The 17,294-nt window shown below is 42.7% G+C and overlaps 1 long non-coding RNA gene across 2 annotated transcripts; it reads left to right on the top strand.

Annotated features, from left to right (window-relative positions):
• Positions 1–11,049: 11,049 nt before the first annotated feature.
• LOC117823646 lies at positions 11,050–17,006 on the top strand. 2 transcript variants are annotated; one of them, XR_004633446.1, is made up of 6 exons: positions 11,050–11,136; positions 13,951–14,022; positions 14,114–15,566; positions 15,959–16,052; positions 16,269–16,348; positions 16,482–17,006. It is a non-coding gene; the product is annotated as an uncharacterized LOC117823646 (long non-coding RNA). The 2 variants fall into 2 exon arrangements; XR_004633445.1 differs by lacking the exon at positions 11,050–11,136 and having other exon boundaries at positions 13,787–14,022.
• Positions 17,007–17,294: the final 288 nt, after the last annotated feature.

The following is a 17,294-nucleotide window of genomic DNA, read 5'->3' as shown; positions in this document are numbered from 1 at the left end:
ACAAAATAAGAATTTTTAGGCTGCACTTTGTATACAAAGTAATATTGTTTAAAGTCTTATTATTGCTATGGGATTGAACTAAATCTCAACATGGAGTTTAAAAGAAAGAAATTGCATTCGAACTCAATTGATCATCCAGTTTTGGACTGATAAACCTCCAGTCTGTTCTATTCAAAAGGTTTGACTAGGATTTGAATAACTTTATCCTAAAAATCAGCATCATGCTGACCTCAGCAGAGGGCTGGATTCAGGCTGGAGTTCAGGAACCAGATGTGAGAACACTGTCCAGTGTGGGGATCAGAAAATGATCATTCAGACCAAATCATTTTTTTTCCTACCAGGCTGTCAACATGTATTAGTCAGGGCTTCTGGAACTACCCTCAAGTGGCCACTCAAGGAACTACAGCCTTGAACACTTAAACATCGGCTTCATTTCTCAACATCAGAGGCGATGGCAGAGATCTCACTCGGGACAGGTATTGGGCTCTGAGAGTGAATCATCAACTTGTGGTCCCCAGTTGATGACCTGAGTAGGCCTTTAAAGGTGTTCAATGTTCAGACAAATCCAATTGATCCAATCCAGTTGTCTTTGAAACATCAGGATGAACGTGTGCTGGATTAGCTCATCATGGATAGAAAAGTAATTTACAAATCTAGAAGGACTTTTTGGGGCCCCATCACTCATTTAGACTCTCTGAAAAATGTTAAAGTAGGGCGTAGGTTCACAGTTGACACAAATCTTTGGAAAAATGAGGAATATATTTAAGGCAACAGTCTTATATCGATGTGACATTAAATCAATCAATCAATCAATCAATCAATCAATCAATCAATCAATCAATCAATCAATTAAGCTTTATTTATATAGCACCTTTCATACAAACCAAATGCAATTCACAGTGCTTTACAGCGATTGAAAACAAGAAAGAAGCAGAAATAAAATAATAGCAAGAGAAATAAAAAAATAGAAAGGATTTTAAACTAGACAGTAATGCACAACAACAATGAAATATGTGTAATTGAAATAAGTTAAAGCATGAGATTAATATTAAGAATATCAATATTTAAAATGAAAATAAACAGTTACCATTTATAAAATTATAAAATAGTATATTTTAAAATCAATATAATAGTAAAAAGTAAGTAATACAATTGTTAAACCCTACATAAAAGCCAGACTGAATAAATACGTTTCTACTTTACGTTTAAAAGCTCCTCTCAGATCCTCCGGCAGGCTGTTCCATCGTTTAGGAGCGTCGTGGCTGAAATCAGCGTGACAGAAAGTTTGTGTTCTCCTCTGAGGAACAGCTAAAAGAGAGGAGGCGGAGGATCTGAGAGGCCTTCCTGGTTCATACACTAAAATCATCTCTGATAAGTAGTCTGGTGCGAGGTCATGCAGCGCCTTATGTAAAGATTTTAAATGAGGCATAATGTGAGCTTGCCTTCTGGTCTTCATTAAAACTCTTGCTGCTGCATTTTGTATTAGTTGCAGTTTGTTAATTGTGTTCTTTGGAAGGCCAGAAAGGAGAGCATTACAGTAGTCTAGCCTGCTGGTAAATCAAGTCTCATTTTGACTGCTGGATGACATGAGAATGTTTCATGATGATTATCTAATGAATGTTCTTTCAGGGATGAATTCACCAGTAAAGGGAAATAAAACACAACGTCCTTCAAACTTTGTCCAAGTGTTTGTGTCTCCATCAGGACGCACACGCCTCCACAGCCTGATTTACAAACCTCATCATCTCTGAGGATGGAGGTAGCTCCATCTAAATTCCCACTGTCCCCTCTGAGACCTTCCTCTGATAGGATCCATTATCTCCTGTTGTTTCAGAACTGCACTTCCTGTCGGGATAAGCAGTCTAATTGTAAAATTTGCATAAAGCAGAATAAATGGAGGACCTGAGCAGAAAACCTCTCTGTGAATTTGCATCCAAATTGGATCAGCCTGGCAGACCTAAACTGTTGTTTGTCCTCATTTTTCATGTCCCCTCCTCCTCCTGGCTGTCACCGAGTCTCTCCGCTGCTTATTGTTGTGTTAAAGTTTACCATTAAAGAACGTGCGGCGTGTTGGAGGGAGTCATAAATCAGCGCAGAGTGTTTGGAAGCAGACAGCAGACTCAGGGAAAGAGCGACACATAAAACATTTCACTTTGTTGTATTTCAGCCTCCGATGATATCATGCTCCACCTCTGCTACATCACTACATCACTGATAAAGAGTAAATCAGGGGAGGGGGGATTCACTGAGACTGGGTTGCAGCGGCTAAAAGCACCAAGAATGTGGCTTCATCTGGCCCCACTGTCTGCTCTGCCTCAAGGTCTAACTCACAAAACATTTACCCCTGATGATATTCAAGAAGAACACCCACAGAGTGTTGAGGTTTGTTCTTGTTTTGCGTCTGATGGATGAGCCGTCAGCTTCTCCACTCTCTGCTGACTCCTCTTTCCTGTTTTCGTTTGTAATGAGGCTCATATGTAAAGATTGAGGCCAAAGTTGTCCTTAATGAATGCATAATGACTTATTTAAAGCTGCTGTTGGTGGTTGTGATATAAACATCAGTTTGGAGAGTTTTCGATTGTCAACACTACCCCTCCCCACCAGATTTCCTCTCACTCACCTCCCCATCCCCTTTCTGCTCCCATAAGCCCCGCCCCCACAAAAGATAGTCTTGCACGTTTTTGTGTTTCAACCAAGCGGCAACCTCCGGTTGTGAAATATGAGTCCAATGCGGAAGTGTTACAAACTGCAGTTCATCGAGGATCCGCTTGAGACTGGCTCCGGAAGTACCAGAAACCACATACACACCAATTCAAAGAAGACGATCTTTACAGCAGAAATAAACATGTTTACAGCCTGGTTCAAAAGATGAGTGTAGTCTGAATAGCTAATTTCTCGATCGGCACACACTGTACGGGGGGTGAATTTTTTTCTAACGTGGTACTTTCAAAGATATTAAGATTACGAGTTTTCCAATGAGAGGCACAGCTGACGTGATTGACAGGTGGGAAAACTGTAGCTGTTGGCGAGGAGGCTCAAAGCCCGCCTCTTTATGTCACACTAGCTTGACAGAAGTTATGTTGAGTACAACATTTCCAACGTCACGGATACTGCGTCCATTATTTTATACAGTCTATGGTTTTAACATTGTTTCAACAAACCTTGTTTACTTCTCGTGTGCATTCTATGAGGAAGAAGTGCCGGCTTTACAACCAATCAGGACAGTGTAGCAGGGACTGCCCCTCAACCAATCAGGACGAAGGGTCAGAGAGTAGCTCTGATTGATAAAAAAAGGCATTTGAAAAAGACAGAGATTTCGCAATGATCTCAAATTCCTTCAATTACTGATGAATACCGATTGGTATTATGACCTTTTTTCAAAACCCAGCATAAAAAAAAGTATAGTTTTTTACCCCATTCATACCAACTGCACATTTAAATGTAATTAACACTGGAGTGCTGTTCTGCTACTTTTTCCTGCAGTGCAGTTTGTGGTGTATTAACCCTTTGCACACACTTTGTGTAGTTGTTTCACCTACTAACCCCGTGCCATTGAGAATCTAAACAGATATGATCTAATAAGAAAAGCTTCCTCAGTGTGCACTTTTTTAAACGAGGTGAACTGTCTTAACTGCTTCAGTTTGTGATTCTACGTCTGCTTGAATCAGTCTGTGTTATGTTACTGGGAAGGCCTACAGTACAGCCCTTTTCAAAACTGTGTATGTACTGATCAGACTGCATGATAAATCGACTTAAGCCTGATTCAAGCTTCTGCGTCGAATCGACGGCGTAGCCTACGCTGGAGGTCTGCGTAACTCCCGTCCCTACGCAGAGGCCTACGCACGTAGCTGATGTGCACCTCCTGCAAAATGTAACTACACGTGGAATCAACATGGACCCCAAGCCCTGTGATTGGTCTGCCTGGCAGCATTGTATTTCCCTCATTTACAGCACTTCTGGGATTTCCGCTGATCGGCCGCACATCAGCCATGTATTTCATCTCCTCCTCTCTATTCTTCATGTAATCATGTCTGTATGATAAACAGCAACGTGTATCAGCTGTAGATTAACAGAACACGCTCTGAATCACTGTGGAAAAGTAAACAGAGATCGTAGGAGGAAGTATAAATCAGGCTTAAATGTAGCGGACCCTTAAACGTCTGAAAAAGCTCCAACACAGCAGGTGGGGATGCATTGTGGGAAACAGAATGTGAGGGAGACTGGTCCACTGTATACTGAGACATGTTCCTGAATCAATTTTCATTGTTATGCTGATGACACTCAGCTCTATTTATCAGTGAAGCCAGAAGAAACCAATCAGTTATCTAAATTAGTAGCTTGTCTAAAAGACATAAAGACCTGGATGACCAGAAATTTCTTACTGCTAAACTCAGGAAAAACTGAAGTGATTGTTATTGGCCCCAAACACCTCAGAGAGACTTTTTCTAATAATATAAGTACCTTAGACGGCATTAGTCTGGCATCCAGCACCTCGGCCAGGAATCTAGGAGTCCTACTTGATCAAGATTTATCCTTCAACTCCCAAATTCAGCAAATCTCAAGGTCAGCATATTTTCACTTGCGCAATATTTCTAAAATTAGACACTTCCTATCTCAGAGCGACGCAGAAAAACATGTCCATGCATTTGTTACCTCCAGGTTAGATTACTGTAACTCCCTCTTATCAGGCTGCCCCAATAAGTCTCTAAAGATTCTTCAGCTAGTTCAAAACGCTGCAGCTCGAGTATTGACTAAAACTAGGAGGAGGGAGCACATTTCTCCAGTGTTAGCTTCTCTACACTGGCTCCCAATAAAATGTAGAATAGAATTTAAAATCCTTCTTTTAACCTACAAAGCCCTTAAAAATCAGGCACCCTCGTATCTTAAAGAACTCATAGTGCCCTATAACCCCTCTAGAACTCTACGCTCCCAACATGCAGGCTTGCTAGTTGTACCTAAAATCTCTAAAAGTAGTGTGGGAGGTAGAACCTTCAGTTATCAGGCCCCTCTCCTTTGGAATCATCTACCAGTCAGGGTCCGGGAGGCAGACACTCTCTCCACTTTTAAGAGTAGACTTAAAACTTTCCTTTTTGATAAAGCTTATAGTTAGAGCTGGATCAGGCTTGGACCAGCTTTTGTCATGCTGCTATAGGCCTAGACTGCCGGGGGAACTGGCACACTGACACACTGGGATCCTAGCTCACCCTCTTCCCCCCAACCCCTTCATCACTTACTTTAACTCTCCCTGTCCCATTAAAGTTACTAACCATAGACCTTTCTGGAGTCCCTGAGCTCCATTGTCTCGTAGATTCCTCTGAGCTGCTGTAGACGTCCTCCTGCTGCGGACGATCTGGACTCCAGCTGATACGGACGTGCTGGACTCCAGTGGCAACAGCTTCTACTACTCGTCTCATCACTATCACCTCTCTCTCTTACTCCCCTCTATCCCTCTTTCCAGACCCAACTCGGTCGAGGCATGATGGCTGTCTAACATGGGTCTGGTTCTGCCTGAGGTTTCTGCCTGTTAAAAGGAAGTTTTCCTCACCACTGTAACTAGCTAAACACTGCGATGTGCAATGCTCATGATGGATTAAGGTGGGGTCAGACTGAGTCTTACCCTGTCTTGGTGTTGGGTCTCTGTTCATAATTTGACATAGAGTGGTCTAGACCTCCTATGTTTGTAAAAGCGTCTTGAGATAACGTTTGTTGTGAATTAGCGCTATACAAATAAAGATTGATTGATTGATGATTGAATCAGTACGACATGCGGGTAGTTTTAGCATACTGCAGATTTTGCTCTTGTTCACATAGTACATACTGGATTTTGACCAAATCTGTGCATACTGGTTTTATAGTAGGAGGTTTCGAAAACAGCCCTAGAGAGAGGCTCTTTAGCCTCTTTGCTAACAACTACATTGTGCCCACATAACAATCAAGTCTGACCTACCCTTATTTGGGCTAAATTTGTTTAATATCTTCAAAAATAAAGAGGAAAATTCCTCCCATACAGTGTGAGTCGATAGAAAAATTAGCTATTCAGACCAAAAGTGTTTTTTGAACCAGTCTGTAAACATGATACATGACATATGTTAGAGGGGAACTCAGGAGACAGAAAAGAGAGATAACTAAAATGTATTTAGAGAGGAGATTTAAATGTATAGACGGACAACCTGCCCTGCCCGAGACTCTGTACCCTCATGAGAAAACTCTGACCCCTTCTTCATTCAGTCTGGATTTAAGGAACAACAAAGGAGACAGCGTCTGAGGACCTCAGGGCGTGGTGACAGCTAATGAGATAAATCTTTTAATCACTTTAAAACTCAGACAGCCAGAGAAGGACTGAGAGGAGAGGTGTAGTCTCTGCTAGCTTTGGTGCAAACTCACAGAAACAGTAACAACACAAGTAAGAGGACCAAGAGAAGACTGATGATAGGAGGGCTAGTACAAATCAAAGTTTATCACGAAAAGGCAACAACAACGAAGCAGCCTCAGGGTTGAAGATTAAATCCAAAAGAAAGCAGGTATTGATGAAACTGAAACACAGGGAGGGGAAGGGTGAAGACACAGGGAACAAAGACGAAGTGGGGCTGAAACAGGAGAAGATTGAACACATGTGGAAGGTGAGTCTAATCAGGCACAGGTGAGACACACTACAGGTGGAAATCATTAAAGCTGGGAACACTGTTACAGAGGCAGGAATCACACAAAAGGTACAGAGAGGGAGGATGAATGATGAGAGTAAAACATGAAACAATTACTGAAATAAATCACATCACCTAACACCAGGGATGATACACGACACTCTGATTGTGTAAGCTCAAATCTTTGCGGTTAAAGGAGAGAGAACTTTTGTTACAGATAGAAAAGGGAGTTGCAATAATCTAGCAGTGAACAAAACATGAATGAAAGATTGTTTGATTTTTAATTTTTAATTTCTCCATGTAAGACTGAACCAACTCTACAGGACAGGTTTCTTGTTGTGATCAGGGTCAGAGATCTATGGATGATGCTTAGCTGGTCTGAAACAGCCTTTACAGCTGTGTGTTGGCTGCATGAAGGGCTGCTGTGATGATAATTACAACAATAATTACACAAAGGTTTCCCTATTATTCAAACATATTAATATATGGGAGTGGTGGTCAACACAACAGTCCACCTACTGGACACCTACTGTGTTGATTCCATAAAGGACTTCTGGCAAAGGTTAAGAGCAGAGGTCTAGCTAAAGGACGAGGACTGTGTGACTTTACTCGGTTAGAATCAAACTATGAAGGTTAAAAGATTGTGGTTGTCTCTATCCGTTCAATACTGATAGGTTTGTTTTTCAGGAAAGATGTGGCACTTCTCTTGGCATCTACATTGAATCACAGATGTTCTAACGTTTTCTAATGTTCTCATGTGATGCAGGATGGATTCACCAGGTGTGTAGCCACAGTAACCAAAGACTGTAAATAAAAATGGACAGCGTTGCTCCGCCTCTTCCCATTGTACGGTTCTGAAGCCAAAAAACCCCGCTCCTGGGCGCAGCCATTGTGCAGCCAGAGTCTGCGAAGCCACAGAATTTCAGTGGTTGCCACGGTAATTTCTGTGTCGGCACGGTAATGAGCTCCGCCCTACAGCGTAGCGTCACAAGATCCTAAAGTATAACCCCGTTTTTTAACCTCTAATAACTAACGAAAAAGAAACTGTTCTGCCCCAGCTATCTCAGCTTGGCAGTTAGATAACAGTTTCCCAAGAAAAACTCTGATTCAGGATTTTCCATTTGTAGCTTTACTCAGTAGAACTGTAAAACTGGACACACAAGAAAATATACATTAGTTTCACGCAAGAGAAACCATACAAATGTTACATCTCTCTCATGTGGTAACAACGATATAACGACACGAAGCGCTAGCTTGATGCTAACATACATAGGAAATTGCATTGACATGCTAGTGGTTAGCATATATAGATTTCACTGTCTGCGGTTTTAAAACAGACTTTTAACCTTTATCACAAATACTCTGAAACAATGAAACTGAACTAAAAGCACTGCATATGAAAATACTTACAGGCAAATGTTTTCCAAACGCGATAGAAGAAGGATTACGTCCGTACCAAAGACTGTAAACAAAACGGTCCGTACCCATGGCAACATAACTACGGCAAGACCAAGGATTCAAAATAACTCAAAGCTTTGCTATTACAGCTTTTAGACACTAGATGTCGTAGTTTGGTCACAAACATAACAAGGCAATACACTTTTTTCAGGAAAAAAGAGGCCTTGAACACAAAACAGTCAAATAATAACTACATATCACCACAGCATATAGATGTGAGAAACATTTGTACCACGTGTATTTAGTTTTTAAAGTTTGACTGCAGCCCCATTCAAATGAATGAGGGAGACAGAGTTTTTGACCTATACTGCAGCCAGCCACTAGGGGGCAGACACTTTGGTGGAAGCTTCACTTCCAGCCGAGCGAGATGCACCCCTGACAATAACCCACAGCCTTTAAGTCATTTGTTTATTCAGACAAAATCACATACATGTATTTTGTTACTTTTTTTGTCAAGGGCACTGTGCACAATACTGCACATACACCACAACTGAACAAGAGTCCTGAGACATAATCCACATCGAAACCATGGACAAGAGGGAGACAAATAGAAACTCAGGGGTGATAAAAGTGATGCTAAATATCTTGTGTTTAGGAGAAATATGCTGATGAGTAGTTTAGCGGTAGGTTTCGACACTTGCAAGGAACTCTCCGGATCACAATTTCAAGGGGCTGAGCATCCCTAAAAGTCTGATCCTGAAACAGCCCCTGCTTACAACGAGAGCAATGTTTATATAATTATGGGTTTCACATGTGGGGCGGATCATCAGGCTATATAAGTGCAGTGGATGTGGCAAACTTTGTGGGTTTGTTAGCAGGTTGGAGTCAGAGTGAGTAAGCAAGTTAAGATAAAGATAATTTGAGTGTTATGTCGCGTTCACACCAGACGTGAACGATTGCGCTATTTGAGCGAATGACTTGCTCTATTCGTGCGTCCCAATCGAGTGTCCAGATGCAAATTTTCGTGAGAAGGGCGGGGCATCATCCTTTCCTCCATCCTTCCAGTCTGTAGTTACAAACATGGCTGAGTTCGACAACCTCGAGAGAGTTGCTGCTTTATATCTTTTATGGAAAGCCCAAAACCGTCGGAGATCCACACGCATCCGTGTCTGGGTCCATCGGATCCTCCAGAGGCGCACACAGCTGGGTGAATTCCATCACCTTCTCCAGGAGCTGCGTCTGGATGAGGGCCGTTTTCAGCGCTATTTTGGGCTAACCCGGGCCCAGTTGGACGACCTGTTGGCAAGTCGCAGTGCCAAGTTAACCCTCCAGGATACCAATTACAGGCGCTTTATACCAGCTGCAGAGCGCCTGTCCATCTGTCTCTGGTGAGTACCTTAAAGAATATTCATGGTGTGGTCGCCAAAAAAAGAAAGAACCAGGTTTACTACAGTCATATGAACACACACTCAGGCCTCAATGCAAGGAATAAATGTAAATACAAAAACCTACATCTCATTTGCAAGCCACCATCATCCATATTTCATCACTCAACTGTTCTATCCACCACAATAAAGTGAACAGCACCACCCAAATTCAGTCAAATATACAGCTGGCTGGTAGATTTCCCTCACTGGTCACAGTTGATTACATGAAAACACTCAGTTTGCAGTCAAACACATGTAATATAGTTGTTTTAATATGTTTTTGAAGTTTCAGCTTTCATGTTGACTGCCATCTAGAATATTTTCAGGACATGTCAGTTCTTTTAAATGTTTTTTTTATTGTAGGTTCCTTGCCACTGGTGACTCATCCAGGACCATTGCTTCCAGCTTCCGGGTCGGCGTCTCCACTGTCTGCAAGATTGTCCCAGCTGTTTTCATCGCAATCTGCGACTGCCTTGTGGAGGAGTTTATGGCTGTGCCCTCCACAGAGGAGTGGAGGTCCATTGCAGAGGGCTTTGAGGAGCGGTTTAAGTTCCCTCTCTGCTGTGGAGCTCTGGATGGGAAGCACATCGTTCTGAAAGCACCCCCTAACTCAGGATCCCGGTTCTTCAACTACTTTTCTTTGGTTCTTCTTGCTGTTGTAGGTGCTAAGTATCGTTTCCGGGTGATTGATGTTGGGGGTTACAGGAGAAGGAGTGATGGTGGGATCCTGGCCAACTCAGCCTTTGGTCAGGCACTCCGAGCTGGCACCCTCCATCTGCCTGCTGACTGGCCATTACCAGCAGCAGACCACCAAGGACCCCAGCCTCACGTGTTCATGGCTGACGAGGCCTTTCCCCTCCGGAGAAACCTCATGAGGCCATTCCCTGGGTGTATCCTCCCACAAGAGAGACAGGTATTCAACTACCGTCTGTCCTGAGCTCGGCTGGTGGTGGAGAATGCCTTTGGGATTCTGTCATGTCAGTGGAGGATGTACGGGCGTGCCATTGAGGTCCATCCTGATGTTGCGAGGAAATGTGTAAAGGTGACCTGTGTTCTCCACAACTTCATGAGGAGGTCAGCAGAGGCACCTGCAGCAAGAGGGATGGATGGTGAGGCGGATCCACTGCCAGGTCTAGGCAGGATCGCAGCCAACAACTCCGCCAGAGAAGTGAGGGAAACCTTCATGGGATACTTCTCGGCGGAGGGAGCGGTCCCGTGGCAACCCACCATATAGTGCACAAAGCAGCACCCCACAATGGCTCTTTTAAGAGCCACCCACATATTCCCATTGAGCAAAGGTCCTGCATTATATTTCATATCAGCGGCCAAATAAGTACATAGCTGTGGAGTGTTTTTATTGTTGCAAATTCTGTTAATGTTTAGATTCTGCATGCTGGTTTCAGGAAGTTGAATTTTAATCTTATATTTTATTTATACTTTAACACTACAGATAAATATTGATGATTGGAGGCCTATTACTAAAAGAGTAATGAACACAGATGTAGAAATATGTAATTTAGAAATATGACAATTACCTGAGGAGTAATCCAGTGCTGTCTTATCTTATCATTAACAGGGATGGAAGAAATAACAGCAGAGCTGATAAATCTCCGCTTGAAGAATGAAGGTCTCTTCACTGAGAAGAGACACACGGCCAAGAAGGCCTTGACGTGAGTTGTCAGTTTTGTTGCATCATGTTATCATGCTGACCGACAGAAACACCTGAGCACAATCTTTCATGCTCTGCAGAGATATAGTTTTCTTGTATGTTGTAGTACATTCTTTTATTTTCAGTCATAAATGGGAGTGAGCTCTTTTGTTTTTAATGAATAAAATCAATTGTAGCAGCTTGAATTGATCCTGAGCTCTGAGGTCAGATTCGTACTTTGGAGCGATCTGATTCTGTCCTCTGCAAATGGTCGATAACTCTTACATTGGATTTAATTTATTACACGTGTGTTCACAGTCGATCAACAGTGTGAGCTGTAGATTAAAGTTCATCAGACTAATAGCACTAACACAGGCTGAGGTCAATAAACAGAAGTAACCAATGAACACTGCCCAATGAACACTGCCCTCGTTCAACTCTCACAGACTGATGATGAATTAGAGACTTGAATTGATTAACTGGTGGAGTGACCTCATGTGATGAGGATTGAATTGATCAGGATTTCTCTGAGGGTTATTTATGTCAAACCTGCAACCTGTAAAAAACAAGAACTTCTGTTGGCTAATATCGACTTTAACGAGCAGAGATTTTTTCCTCTGCAGCACATGATGAATTAAATATCAAAGCTCCACATGGATGTCTGAGATAAAGACAGGAAGGGAAATATGTATCAGGGTTATTAAAACAGCTTTTAGAGAGACAAATTGAATAAATGTTAGGTGATTGAGTGAAAACAATGGATTTATTTTCCAGATAGATTCTAGAAAGGAATCCAAGGTATGAGGGAGACCCAGGAGAACCCTTTAACACAGGGATGTCAAACTCATTTCAGTTCAGGGGCCACGTACAGCCGGAGTTTATCTCAAGTGGGCCGGACCAGTGAAATCATAACATAATAACCTTTGTTTTAGTGCAAAAACCTGATTCATGAAAAATTGGATCATGAAGTGCTCTAAAAAGTCTATGAATTTCCACCGGAGTATGCAAACTAGAAATATTCTTTTTCCTCAGTTTGAGAAAAAAAACGTCCCATGATTGTAAGCGACTCCCAGAGGACAAATCTGAAATAACAGTTACTTTTATTGAAAAACTGCAAAATTTTCACTTTGCAAAGACTTCCCAGGGGCCAGGTTGGAACCTCTGGAGGGCCGGTTTTGGCCCGCGGGCCGTAAGTTTGACACCCCTGCTTTAACAAAACTACAGGGCTGCTAGAGATGCCTAATGGGATGTTCAAACCAAACGCGAATAAAATCAATCGCGCAAATGAATTACATGTAAAGTCAATGTGGAGACGTAAATAGTGGTGTGGTGGTGCAAATTGGGTGCCGCAAGAGTTGAAATATCTGAACTCCAGCTAATTCATCGCACCGCCATAGTCAACCAGCATCCAGATCACCTGATGACGCGCGGTGGGACGTACGGACCAGCAGAGATTCATTCATCTGGAATATATAGGACACTTTGATACTACTGCTGTACGGCTTCCCCAAACTCTGTGACTCTACTTGCTTTTTATGGGATCAGGAATAAACAGGAGCTCACTGTGAGGACAGAGAGGGAGGAGGATAATCTGGTGAGTTGTGAAAAACTTGGCGTGGGAATGACAGAGAGGTTTTATGGTGCTTAGTAAGAGGAGCTCCTCTGTGATCTCTGCATTGTGTAGTTTAACTAACACTGAAGGTGAGCTAATGAGTCAGCACAGGGACCTGGAGCCCAGGAGTAAATATAAGCTTCCCACACCTGCTCCAGATCAGGGGCAATCAGGCACACACACCTGACCCTGCACTGTGCTGATTAGAGAGTGGCCAAACTCAGTGCTCCTCACAGCTATGTATTGTAACATGTTTGGAGATTTACTGTTGGACTGTTCATCATCAGGAATCTAAATAATAAAATAATTATAGAGAACTTATCAGATCAAAGTTCAAGGGACTTTAAGGCAAGGAAAATAAATGAGTCATCAAATTAGTGAGTACTTTGATATGAATCCGACACTTAAAGATTTTAAAAATCTTAACAGAAGTAAAAGAAATGTGAGAGGCCCCCCAGCCTGATGGTAAAAATAATCAGGATGATGTTAAGTGAGAGGATGGTTAAACTGAACATTTCCACTGATCATACAGTCTTTAAATTGGCCTGTTGTTCTGTTTATATACTGTGTTGTCTTGTCTAGCTTGACCCTCAGTGGAGATTTAACGTTCCCTTCATGTCGGTCCTCCTCATCTTGGTTGACGTCTCTTTCATCCAGCTCTTTTACTGAGCTCTACTCCTCCTCTCTTCTTTTCTCCGTTGGTGACTTGTTACCCATCAACCACAAATATTCAATTTCTTGCACTCCAAATACATTTAGCCTTTTTTTTTTTTTTACACCTGTGGCTTTTTTGCTTTGTTCTGATTCAAATGAAAAAAACACTGTATTAAGTTAATAGTTGACGCAGAGTCGACAAAGTGTCAGACTAACGACTCTGCTTTGAGCTGCTGGGTTTTGAGTTTTCTTACGTGCTGCTGTCTCTCGTTTCAGCTGTGTTTACATTCTGCTCCAAACGTCTTTAAGCCCCGCCTACATCTCAACCCATGACGTGATCATTAGCGCCCCCTCTATTTCATTATTCCCTTTATTTATTTAGACGGAGTCCCGAGGAAATGCTACATTCAAATTCATGCTAGTGTTCCGTGACTACCAACCCTAGCTTTAACTTGTGATGTTCTTGATAGCATGACTGATCCTGCCTGTTATTTATCAAAGAGCTGTCATTAACTATAGACTGTGGTTAGATTTGAATGGATAACTGTCACACTTTTGTTTTCTGCTTAGATTTCTGAGTGCCCACAGTGTCAGAAGAAAAGAGGATTGCTAAAAGAAAAGAAAGAGTACATTCTCATAGAGGTAAAGGACACAGAGTGACATACTGTCAGCTCTCACACACCTCTACAGTCACTTTATGCTCATGTTTTTAATATTGCTTTCTCGGTCACAGAGCCTCTTGAGCTGGTGGTGATGGACCTGGTGGGTAAACTTACTCTAACAGAAGGTGGTAGTCAGTACATATGTGTCATGGTTGATTATTTCACCAAATGTGCAGAGGCCTACCCACTCAAGAGTAAGACAGCAGATGAGGTCACAAATCATATTATCCAGTTCTTTTACAAATTTGGTGTTTGGTGTGTTACTTCTGTCATGCTGACTTTCCTATCTCACCAACTATAACTTCAAGCTCCACTTCAGACTGTGTGACTGGCTGGGGATTTAGAGGAGCCTCTGTGCTCCTCATCATGGCCTTGTGGAGAGACTAAATGGAACAATACAGAGGTAGGTTTTCATTTACATGTAAAATAATAATCAGTCACAGCACCCCTCCATGGGTTGTCACATTAACGTGGTGACGAACGTATCACCTGATGATAAGTAACAACAGGAACAAGTGTACCCTGTCCGGAGGGCCACCAGAGCCCCATCCTGGAGCCAGGCCCAGCCCAAATGGGTGACATGGGTCCATTCTCCCGTGGGCTCACCACCCGCAGGGGGAGTCACAGGGGTCCTGTGCAGTAGGGATTGGTCAGCAGCCAGAGGCGGGGGGGCTTGGCGGTCCGATCCCTGGTTACTGAAACTGGCTTTTGGGACATGGAACATCACCTCTTTGGTGGGGAAGGAACCTGAGTTGGTGCAGGAGGTTGAGAGATACTGGCTAGATACAGGCTAGTCAGGCTCACCTCTACGCACGGCTTGGGTTCTGGAACCAACCATCTCGAGAGGGGTTGGACTCTCTTCTTTGCTGGAGTTGCGCCAGGTGAGAGGGAGGGCAGGTGTGGACTTCCACATAGCTCCTCAACTCTCTGCTTGTGTGTTGGAGTTTTGCCTGGTGGATGCTTTTATGTTCAGTTGAACCTTAGCCAGCATGAGGTGGCCTGAGGTGGTTTGCTGTGTGCCATAATAGACACTGGACGCTGGTTGTAAGTAATGGTATTTGGTAACAGATTTTAATACAACAAGGAGCTGGTGTGGTCTTAAAATGTATCTTTACACTAGATCATGTACATAAAAGAGGGACGTTGTCTATTCATGGATCCATTTGGGGCAACAATGGACAAACTCCTTCACTGCAGGGATGTCACAAGGTAATTGAGAAGAAACTATTAGGTGTGCTTTACATAGACTCATGTTCCTGCCCTCTGGATGACACTGAGGGAGACCATCATAGAGGATGATTTTTCTTGCTTAAAACCACTGTTTTGTTAAATACTACTCTCCTTGTAAGCTCTTTTAAATCTAAGGCCAAATGAATGAAGATGAAACTGCAGTAATCTGTCTTTTTTGTATGTGCAAGAGCACTACTACGAAGACACAATGTTGCTATCGGGAAGTGGACCTGCTCCACTATTCCTCACCCTAAACAGCAGGACACAACATCATGTGGCGTCTTTGTGTATGAGGTAACTGTCTTTTTTTCCTGGGATAACTCTCGTAAAAGAGGTTTTTAATCTAAATGGGAGTTCCTGGTCAAAGAAAGGTTTAATAAGAAATACAAGAAATGTTGTGAAACAAAGTGAAGTGGACATTTATCACAGCCTGCTCTACTGATCCATAAACAGCTGGAGAACACTGTGAAGGCTTAACCAGCGTGACATCAGGAAGCACTCATATGGCTGCTAATATCAAGATCAAATAAACAACATCGTTTAGCATTCACACACACAGACATGTCACAGATCTCCATGCATGTCATTAACTGTGAAATTATGTGTTTGATGGCTTGATGCCCTTAGAGCTGTGATTGTTACCACCTGAGGAGTAATCCAGTGCTGTCTTATCTTATCATTAACAGGGACAGAGAAAATAACAGCGGAGCTGATAAATCTCCGCACAACTAATGAAGGTCTCTTCACTGAGAAGAGACACATGACCAAGAAGGCCTGGACGTGAGTTGTCAGTTTTGTTGCATCATGTTATCATGCTGACCAACAGAAACACCTGAGCACAATCTTGCATGCTCTGTAGAGAAATAGTTTTCTTTGTATGTTGTGGTAGGCTACACTTTTTATTTTCAGTCATAAATCCCCTGTGACTGACATTAAACTCATATTTTGGCTGACAGTACAGATGAAACATACTGACCTAATATTCATGCCCTACAGTGAAATCATCCGGCTTCTTGGCCTGGAGGGAAGGCTGTCTACCAGTCAGGTGTTGGGACAACCTGAAGAGGAAATATAAGGTAAGACAGTTCAATGTTCATGCATTCAGTGTACTTCAGATGTTGGTGAAGCTTTGTGTGTCTCAATGCAACACGGTGTAGAACTTTCAGCGTGTCTTCATCTCACTGACTAGTCCTTTTTCTTGTCTTACAGGAGCTGAGGAATCCGTCCACAGGTACTGGGACCGATAGGGGGGAGGCCATGGCTGCAACTTGGCCATGGTTTTCCCTCATGCATGAGACTATTGGGGCGCGGCCCAGCTCTGAGCCGCCCGTCCTGATAGACTCATGTGGGGGAAAGCCATGAGTCTGATGCTGCCGTGGCCTCCCCAGCTGGCTCATCATCTGCTGCTGGGTCTGTAGCTTGTCGCCGGTCTCGTGAAGAGGAGAAAGGGGAACAGTCCAGCACAGGCTGTGGATCCAGCACACAGGCAGATGATGGGCCATCAACCTCCTCCTGCCTTCCTCCTCGAAAGAAAAGGGCAACAGGTGGGATCTACTAAAGTTTTTAAAAGAGGAGAGCCAACGGGAAGAGGAACGTTTCCAAGCCACACAAGATAATTCAAAGACAATTATCACACTTTTGCAGGATTTAGTTAAAAAATAACATTAAGTAAATTTTATTTGTCTATTTATTTCATTATCATATTTTAGTGATTTAATCCTTTTTTACAATAAACATTTGGAACACTTTCATGTTTGAGCAATTCTGTGTTTTTTAACCTTTGCAATGCATTAGTGCACATGGGCTTCAACTAGACATAATGGGACTGAAGCCACATATGTTCATGACTTTATCCATGTTCTAGATCAACCTGGACCTTTGTGAAAGACATTGAAAGAAGTCTCTTTGCACCAAACCATCCACGGACAAACGGCTTGGTGGAAAAACTTAATGGAACCATTCAAGAGTTAAAACACTTCCACAGGATCCGCTCTGTTGTGTGGCTGCGACTCTGATCCGGAA

This window comes from Notolabrus celidotus, chromosome 13 (assembly GCF_009762535.1).
Source record: "Notolabrus celidotus isolate fNotCel1 chromosome 13, fNotCel1.pri, whole genome shotgun sequence".
Classification (NCBI taxonomy): domain Eukaryota; kingdom Metazoa; phylum Chordata; class Actinopteri; order Labriformes; family Labridae; genus Notolabrus; species Notolabrus celidotus.
The sequence above is the reverse complement of the archived record's forward strand: the minus strand, read 5'-3'. Positions and strand labels throughout refer to the sequence as shown.